Below are 10618 nucleotides of genomic sequence, written 5' to 3'. Positions count from 1 at the left end.
ATAATTGTACCTGATGAAGATACACTTCATAGCCTTGTTCTCCAACTTTGTCTGCTTCTCCTTTGGCACATGTGCATATGCCTCGCAACCAAAAACTCTAAGATGTCTCAATGAAGGCTTGTGATCCAACCATGCTTCCATACACGTTTTATCAACAAGGGTTGATGTAGGAGACCTTTGTTAATCCTATGAGGATCTAGTTAATACTAAGAGGGGGTGTTAATTAGTATTAAGACCAATTGAAACTTAAAACCCAAAATAAAGCTTATCTCAGATCTGAAACCATTTAACAAATATCTCAACTTCTTTAATCAGATCTAATAACCTCTTTATCATACTTGCTTACCACATTAATCAAATCATTTACCTCAACTATCAATACTTCCACCACCAAAGCAATCATATAAACTTGATTATTTATCAACTCATTAATCTTATCAATCAGATCAAATTCTTTCTCAAACAACTCCTTATCAATACTGGTAACCTCTGATAAACTTTTGATAAAACATCATAATCGGTGTCTTAGAAATAATGTATGAAATATAAACAAGAACATCACATGAAAAACATTCCACACATGAACAGCATAAGTTTTTGACGTGGAAACCCAAATAGGGAAAAACCACGATGGGAGTTGGCACCCACAAAAATTTGCTCGTTTGAAATACGCCCTGTTAGGAGCTCACAATACGCCCGGTTAGGAGCTTGATGATTTGTTAGGATAAACCTTGTGAGAGGATTTAACACTCTCTTGAGAGCTTCCCTATTAGGGGACTTAAATGTTTAATGTTAGATACTTGATCAGTCCCAAAGACACTGAGAGGGGGGGTGAATCAGTGCCTAACTGGTAGGTAAAAGATTTAAACTTGTTTGCAACTTTCTAACCCAAATTAATATATCCGTAAACAAGTAATAATGCAGTAAAGAAAAACAAAAGTATAACCATCAATGCACACCATAACATAGATATTTTTGGTGAGAAAACCCGGTAGGAGAAAAACCTCTATGGGATTTATGACCCACAATATTTACTCACTGGCCAATATGAATAAATATTACTTGTACAATAGGGGCCTACACATGCAGGAAGGCCAACAACCTAGAGCTCACTGCTCAACAACAAAATGGAGTCCTACTGACTACAATTGGATGGTTAAATCCAATAAAATGTACTGCTCAAAATAGCATCTACCATGCTGGATTCAGTGCTGGTTTAAGCTATGTTTGATACCTCTTCCAGAAACCTTGCTTCACTCTACTTTTCTCTTATTCGCTCATTGAATAATCACATCAAAATGCATATATAGTTATTCACACTCATATACCACTTATATTCATTACCTAATTACATTTCAAATGACCTACAAGATCTCATGCATATATGAGACTTTGCAATACATCATGTCGGCTATAAAATATAATTACAATACAAAACAATATTATTTCCATGTCGGTTTAGAGTGTCGGTTGGATGCCGGTGTGAATAAACTTGTAGTGCATGTCAGTGTCAGTAGATGATGTATGTTGTCGGTGTAACCTGTGAACCATGTTACCAGTTAGTTGTCATCAATGACAACATCAACCATTCTCATCTGAGTGTATAATGCCAACAATCTCCCCCTTTGGCATTGATGGCAACACTCATGAGAAAAATCCAAAAACTGATATCCAAAATTTGAAGTCCAAAAACTGAGTGTGCTTCCCCTGAGCAAATGATCTCCTTCTGTACATTTTTCTCATACACTACTACTCCCCCTTTGACATCAATGATAAAGGATGTCAAAAGAATCAAAGAATTCAAAATTTACTTAGAAACCTTTAACCGGTTATGTACAATCTAAAAAATGTCTACCAAAACCAAGTTAAGACGTTGCAAAAACTTAGTACTGTCAGAAATTATGGTCTATGTCTGTCGGATCATATCGGTGAGATAATGCTTCTATTTCTCTCGTGATCTGTTGCCTTGAATATTCGCTTTAGATAGCTCATTCCATTGTGTTAATAAGTTTTTCAATCTAGGACCAAGCTTGTTCTTCAACTCTCGGGTTTTCATTCTTATCCTTTCTTTCTCCCTTTCCAATTTCTCAATCTTCTATTCATAGATTGCCATGACCTGATCCAAAACTGAAGTAAGTTCTAAAGAACAAATCATATTATTAGCTATATCATCAATTTCCTTTTGTGTTTTCCTTATTTCCTTATCAATATCCTCAGTTAGATGGTGAGGCTTACATGCTTCCCTGTACAACTCTTTGTATTCCAGAATGGTGGAATTTAGTGTTGGTAACAAAGAATCAATCTGTCATGTATAGTCTTTAATTGTCCTATCAAAGAATTCATCTTTCTCCTTATTCACTCTTTCCTTAACTGTCTCTTCATTTATTTTATCCATAATTTGAATGTTAGAAGCAATGAATTTGGATAGTGTGTCCAATTTGCCTAAAGATCCATCAATATGATCAACTTTACATGCCAGTGCAATCATTTGCAAAATTGGTAAAGAATCATCAATGGCTTTAAATTCTAAGGCATTACATTTTGTAATCTTCTTTATTGAATCTAGAAGTACATTTGTAACATTCATTGGTCTATAATCCATAGTAGAAGTGTTGGGCAGAGTGCTTGGTTCTACAATTGGTTTCTTTTCTTCTCCTGATGTTTGCACAATTACCTTAACCACTTCTGCTTCCTTGCTCTCATCCTTGAGCTCTTCTTTATCCATTGTTTCTTCCTTATTCTTACTCTTGTTTTCAACCTTGCTATCAACCTTATTATCTGCCAGTTCAGATATATTTTGTTCATGCCTTGTTTCTGTTCTAGTCTCTGCTTCTACTTTTGTCGGTATTTCAGTGTTAAGCTGAGTATCATCAGGGATGGATTCTGATTTCTTAACTTTAGTTTTTTCCATTTCTATTACAATATTAAAATCCTGAGTGCACACATCCATGGTAAAAATAATGTCTGACTCTAGATTAATATCATCTTTTGTTACTTCCTCAACCTTCTCTTCTTCAGGCTAACTATCTATTTCTATTGGTGCCTCTAAAATTATTGGTGGGGTGTCCTGTGTTGGTGGTGGTAGGTTGCCCTTAACCATGTTATCAGGTACACTACCAATCTTGCCTTTATCCTTATATGTCTTCCGATACACTTTAGTGAATAATTTATCCACCTTTTGTTTGTCTTTCTCTTCTTTCTTCTCTCTCTCAACAAAAAATATATCCCATTTATCCATTGTTTCACCTACAATTTCTTTCACTCTGTCAGCCATAAGACTAACTTATCGGTGACCACTCACAAAAATAGTCCTATTGGCTTTAGATATTAGATCATCAATTTCCTCCTTAGAATTAACAGGATGCTTGACTAACAAAGCTTCTACCTTCAATTTCTTATCAAGCTCCATAATAGACATTCTCTTTGCTTCTAGTCTTAAGTACAAATCATTTCATAGAACATCTATCACCTCAATAAGAACCTTCTTGTATGTGTCTAGATACAAAATAATACTTTCCTCTATAGTATCCTTGTTTGAATCCTTAAAAGAATGATAAAGTTTATTTACATTACTAAGATTACTGTCTTGAGTGATTTCATTGACTAACTCTTCCGGTGAAAGAGTATCTAGTTCCTTTGGTTCAAATTTCTTCTTTGGAGTAACTTTCTTCTTAGGACCACTAGGCTCTCTTACAGCTTGTTGCTTCTTTTTGAGTGTCCTTGATTTCTTAGGAGATGGAGTATGTATCGGTGAGGGTTTTCTTTTCTTTCTGTCCACTCTCTTGCTTCAGCTGCCTTGTCACTATCAGAATCAGATGAAGTAGCCACAGAAGAGATATGTGCTACCGGATTCTTTTCTGATTTTCTTTCTTTTACACTTGCAACAATACTGCCAAGATTCATTAACCCTTTTGTAACATCTTTTACAAATTTTGAAGCATCTTTCATTAATTTCTCTCTTTTCTTCCTCTGCTTCTTAACTTCAACACCTTTCTCAATTTTTTCTGCATTTCCAAATATTTCCTCTGTCAGTTCTGGAGGAGCGTCTAGGAGTATTTTAGCATATGAATCCAAGATATGTGAATCTACCTCATATCCCATCTTTTTTATCTAGATTGTTCTAGGTCTAACTACCTCCATCCATACTTCATCTCTTTTAATCACAAAGTATATTTGTTTATCATACTTGTCTATAATGCTTTGAGGAATCCTTTCCCTTTGTCTCATTTTTTCTTGAAGATCCTTGAAATGCTCTTTTACCAGTTTGTCACTATCAGATCCCATGTCGGTAATTGCCTCCTTTATCTATTTTCCAACATAAATATCATAGGCAAAATCCTTATGTCCAATACCAGGAATCTCCTTTGAGAAGTAAAGAATTAAACACACAATCAAATTTCCAAATTTAAAGGTTCCCTTCTTATCTCCTTTATCTTGCTCAAATTCTCTAGCAATTCATCCTTTAACCATTCACAAATGTCAATTTTAGCATTATTCAAGATCATCTCATGAGCACTATGAATGCATAAACTAGATACAAAATTCAGTTTGTTAGTATGAGAAACTTTATAACCAATGACCATACTTGCAAATTTAACATTGTTATCTTTTATATCATTAACCCTAAGTGACCTGTTGTCAAATGTAGCTCTGGTTAAGCTCTTGTCTCACTTTCTTTGCAATATCTCTAAGAATTTCCTTCTCTTCATCATCTTGATTTTGCAATTGCATATGTAATTATTTTCTCTTATTCTTTGCTATAACCAAGTTATCTTGAAGTGCTTTGATGAATTCCTGAGCAGTTTTGAGTTCATCTTCTAGTTTGATATTCTTCAATTTTTCTACATCAAAATCTTCAAGATCTCCTTCCAACTGTTGTCTCAAACTTTCCATCAGTACCAGTTCCAAAATCTTCCTCAAGTTGTCACGCTTCTACAAATAGAGGACTAGGCTTTGATACCAATTGTTAGATACTTGATTAGTCCCAAATACACTAAGAGGGGGGGGTGAATCAGTGTCTAACCGGTACGTAAAATATTTAAACTTGTTTGCAACTTTATAACCCAAATTAAAATACCGATAAACAAGTAATAATGCAGTAAAGAAAAACAAAAGTATAACCATCAATGCAAACCATAACAGATATTTTTGGCGAGGAAACCTGGTAGAGGAAAAACTTGGTGGGATTTGTGACCCACAATATTTACTCACTGGCCAATATGAATAAATATTACTTGTACAATAGGGACCTGCACATGCAGGAAGGCCAACAACCTAGAGCTCACTGCTCAACAACAAAATGGAGTCTTATTGACTACAATTGGATGGTTAAATCCAATACAATGTACTACTCAAAATAGAATCTACCATGCAAGATTCAGTGCCAGTTTAAGCTTTGTCTGATACCTCTGCCAAAAACCTTGCTTCGCTCTGCTTTGCTCTTATTCGCTCATGAAATAATCACATCAAAATGCATATACAATTATTCGCACTCATAGACCGCTTATATTCATTACCTAATTACATTTCAAAATGACCTACAAGATCTCATACATATATGAGACTTTACAATACATCATATCGGCTATAAAATATAATTACAATACAAAACAATATTATTTCCATGTCAGCTTAGAGTGTCGATTGGATGTCGATGTGAATAAACTTGTAGTGCCTGGTGGTGTCGGTAGATGATGTCTATTGCCAGTGTTACCTGTGAACCATGTTACCAGTTGGTTTCCATCAATGGTAACATCAACCATTCTCATCTGAGTGTATAATGCCAACTTTTAAGGCCTGTTAGGACCTACCCGGTTAAAGGATTTAACCTGCTGTAACTATTAGGGAATGACAGTAAGAAAATGATCTATTTGCATGCACTTCTCTGCTTGCTTGATCAGATCTAGTTATACACAACACTTTGCAACTCTCAAGAATATCTCACACTTCACTTAGATGGCTTAACACATTCTCTAAGACCACCAACACAATAAACATCAACTGTGTCATCCTAAATAGCCATCTCAAGTAGGTCAGCCACAAAACCCTAATTTCATCATGAATTTACAATTCAAATCTTAAGAGATCATCACAGATCATTATACAAATCATTACAACAAATGACAATGCAATATCAACCGTTGGTTGATCATAACCCATCACAGAAATCCGATTTATACCAAAGTCAAACCCTCAAAACACTCTACTAAGTGTTACATTGATTCCCAAGAAATTCTTCTTTAATCGCACCAAAACAACAATTAAATATTTCATGTGGGCTTTGTCATGTTACCAGCTTCATGTAGACTCATTTTCTATCACCATCATAACAAAAATCATTACCGGTTTGATGATTTCTTCACTAGTCTTAAACCCTACAAAAAGCTTAGCAAAACTTCATCAGAAATTTGAAACATGCCTTCCGATAATCTTCACAAGTTCTGGTTCTGGTAATATACACCTTTCCATGATACAATTTCACTATCCAAATCGTAAATCACCAGTCATCACTTTTCTTCAATTTTGTTGCTGCCTCTTCCATCATCTTCGCTACTCAAATTAGAAAAATTATAACAAAGCATTAAATAAGAACATTACATCATACTTTCTCCCCCAAATGAGTAGCCTTCACCTTCATCAATCCTTAGTGAAAAATAAACATGAAATCCTTAGTATTGATAGATCTCCATCATTCTATTTCTTCTAGTGTAGGGGTCTAACCCCTAGTTTACCTCTAAGAAACTCAAAGGTATCCTTCGGTAAGGGCTTTGTAAAGATATCAGCTAACTGATCTTTACTCTTCACATATTCCATCTTCACCTCCTTTTCTTGAACTATTTCCCTTAGGAAGTGATACTTCAATTCAATGTGCTTGGTTCTAGAATGAAGTATAGGATTATTAGAAATGTTTATTGTACTTGTATTATCACAATAGATAGTCACCAGTTTAGACATATCTATCTTGAATCCTTCTAGCACATCTCTCATCCATATTGTCTGTGTGCAATTCATGGATGTAGCTACATACTCTACTTTAGTTGTAGATTAAGAAACACAAGTTTGTTTCTTTCTCGTCCATGCCACTAATCTTCCTCCAAGTAGAAAAGATAGCTCCATCGGTTGTTCTTTTCTGATCATCCACATTACCTTCCCAATCAACATCAGTAAAAACATCCAAAGTAAAATATTCTTTATAGGGATACCATAAGCCATAGTCTATTGTGCCTTTGATATACCAAATAATTTTCTTCACAGCCACCATGTGACTCTCCTTAGGCTCTTTTTCAAATCTAGCCACTAATCCAGTAGCATCAGAAATGTTCGGTCTGCTATGGATAACATAGTGTATCTTTCCAATCATAGATCTGTACTCTTTTTCACTAATAGCAGGGGAATCATCTTCCTTTGACAACTTGCAGCCTCTCACCATCGGTGTTTCTACTGGTTTGTAGTCCTCCATGTTGAAAGTATTCAACACCTCTTTGATATACTTGGTCTGACAAATGAAAATACCACCATCTAGTTGTTGAACCCGTAAGCCAATAAAAAAATTTATTTCACCCATTAGAGAAATTTCAAATTCCTTTTTCATTATATCAGCAAAATCCATACACATATCATCATTTCCACCAAACATTATTTCATCTACAAACACTTCTGCTATCAGCATCTTGTCTCCATCAATCTTCAAATAAATGTTGATGTCCTCACTAGTACATTGGAATCCAATTTTGATCAAATGTGCATGTAACCTCTCATACCATTCTCTCAGTGCCTGCTTTAGACCATATAGTGCTTTGTGCAATTTACACACCATGTCCGTATCATTGGTCAAGTAAAATCCATCTGGTTGTTCAATGTATACTTCTTCTTCTAGAATCCCATTTAGAAAGGCTAACTTTACATCCATTTGGTAAACTTTGAATTCCTTATATGCAGCAAATGCCAGCAGCATCCTTACTCCTTCTATTCTAGCAACAGGTGCAAATGTTTCACCATAATCCTCACCTTCCTCTTGAGCATACCCTTTGCAGACTAACCTTGCCTTGTTTCTTACAATCTTTCCTTCTTCATCCAATTTATTCCTAAAGACCCATTTTATTCCTATTACATTCTTATCCTTCGGTCTAGGAAGAATTGACCATGTTTGATTCTTCTGAATTTGACCTAATTCTTCATTAATTGCATTCACCCAATCATCATCCTTTATTGCTTCCTTAACTATCTTGGGTTCAATTGTAGATATCAAACATGAGTTCTCTCGGATCTTTCTCCTTGTTTGCACACATGCATTCTTGTCACCAATTATCTGCTCTTGTGAATGGTTCAGTCTGGCATATCTAGGTATTGCCTATGTCAGCTCTACATCTTCTTCATCAGGTTCTTCATCTTCTTCCTCATTGTCATCGCTTACTGAGTGAGCATCCAATTCTGCATTTGTTGGTTCTTCATTATTCTTTGCTCCCGGTTCAATGATAAAAAATGTTTCCTCATTATCATCCTTTTTCAGGTTCAGATCTACTTATAACTTCAGACTTATCAGATAGATCATTAACTTTTACATTAGCAGTTTCAACAATTTTCTTAGTTCTCTTATTGTAAAATTTATATGCTTTACTCTTAGAAGAGTAACCAAGAAAAATTCCCTCATCATATTTAGCATCAAATTTCTCAGTGTAGTTGTCTCTCTTAATAAAGCATTGACTTCCAAATATTTTAAAATAACTTACACAAGGTGTTTTTCCATATCATAGCTCATAGGGTGTCTTATTGTTACCTCTCTTTACCAGTACCTAGTTTAAAGTGTATACAATAGTATTGACCACTTCTCTCCAAAATATTTTGGATACATTACCCTACAATAACATGGTTCTTGCAGCTTCAACTATTGTTATGTTCATCCTTTCTGCTATGTCATTTTGTTGTGGTGTCCTCAGAGCAAACGCCTATCTCTTTATACCCTATTCATCACAATACTTAACAAATTCATCAAATATCAATTCACCTCCTCGTTTTGATCTTAAACACTTCAAGTTCTTACCGATTTCCTTCTCAACTAGAGCTTTAAATGATTTAAATTTATTAAATGCTTCTGATTTTTCTCTCAAAAATGCCACCCACATAATTTTAGAATAGTCATCAATGAAGATCATGAAATACCTATCAACGTAATAACTCTTTATTCTCATAGGGCCATAAAGATCAGTATGTACCAAATCTAAAACATTCTCAGAAATAAAAAAAAATTCTCTTGAAAGAAATAGAGGTCATCTTACTGATTTGACAATCTTTGCATATCACACTATCCAGTTTGACAAGTTGGGGTAATCCTCTTACAACACTTGACTTTCTTATCTTAACTAAATTATTAAAATTAACATGATAAAATATTTTATGCCACAACCAACTGTCTTCCATTCTTGCAACCAAACAATTATTAATATTACTATTCAAATGGAATAAGTTATCTCTAGTTTGCTTCCCAGTAGAAATCAGTTCACCATTACCTCCAATAATTTTGGAGACTTCACTCTTAAACTCAATCAAATAACCTTTATCATTGAGTTGACCAACACTTAAAATATTATGCTTAAGACCATCAACCCAAAATACATCATCAACATTACTCTTCCCATTTAGAGAGATTGAACCTTTACCTTTCACCATGCAAGGAGAATTATTTCCAAATCTAACAACACCTCCATTCAATTCATTAAGGGTTATGAAATTACTTTTATCTTTGGTCATGCAATGTGAGAAACCACTTTCCATAATCCACTCATCACTATTCTCCATATGAGATACTAGTACCTTTTCTCAAACAGATCCTCCTTCATAGCTATAAACACAATTTCTTCATTGTCATCTTCTTCTTCTAACTCCTCATCAGTCACACCTTCATCTACTACAACATAACAATGTTTCTTTCCCTTTCCTTTGAATCTTCTAAACTTCTCTTTCTTATCGGTGTTAGGGCAGTTAGCAGTAATATGACTAATTTTATTACAAGAGAAACACTTCAAAGGTAGTTATCCTTTATACTTACCAGCACCTCTTGGAAATCTCTTTGCTAACAGTGCCTCAAGTTCCATCACTTGATCTTCATTATCTTCATTTCCCCGGTTACTTCCATGACTTGTCTTGTGCTCATGATTTTGACATGTCTTTTCCTTTTCTAGCAGATGAACTGGTAAGGAAAGCTTTAAAGGCAAATTCAGTAGATTTTGTCACACTATTATCCAAACTATTTAACTCAAAAGTTGTAAGCTTACCAATCAATGAATCAACAGTTACCTTATCCTTTGAAATAGATCTAAGTTCTTGGATTTTTGATACTCTTATAGCATACTAAGTTTGAAGAGTTTTGAGCATTTTACTCACTATTGCATCATATTCTATTTTACCTCTAGCACTCTTTATGCCGCCAACAACTTCTTTGATTCTCTGACCATACTATGCAATATTCTCTCCTTCAATCATTCTCATGGCATCGAACTTTCCTCTCAAGCTTTCCTCTTTGGCTCTTTGAACATGCTCATCTCCTCCATAGATTGTCTCTAACTTTTCCCAAACCTCACCTGCATTTTCCAATCCTTGAACTTCAATATATTCTGCATCA

This window comes from Cryptomeria japonica, chromosome 11, assembly GCF_030272615.1.
Source record: "Cryptomeria japonica chromosome 11, Sugi_1.0, whole genome shotgun sequence".
In the NCBI taxonomy this organism is placed as follows: Eukaryota; Viridiplantae; Streptophyta; class Pinopsida; order Cupressales; family Cupressaceae; genus Cryptomeria; species Cryptomeria japonica.
Note: the sequence above shows the minus strand (reverse complement) of the source record.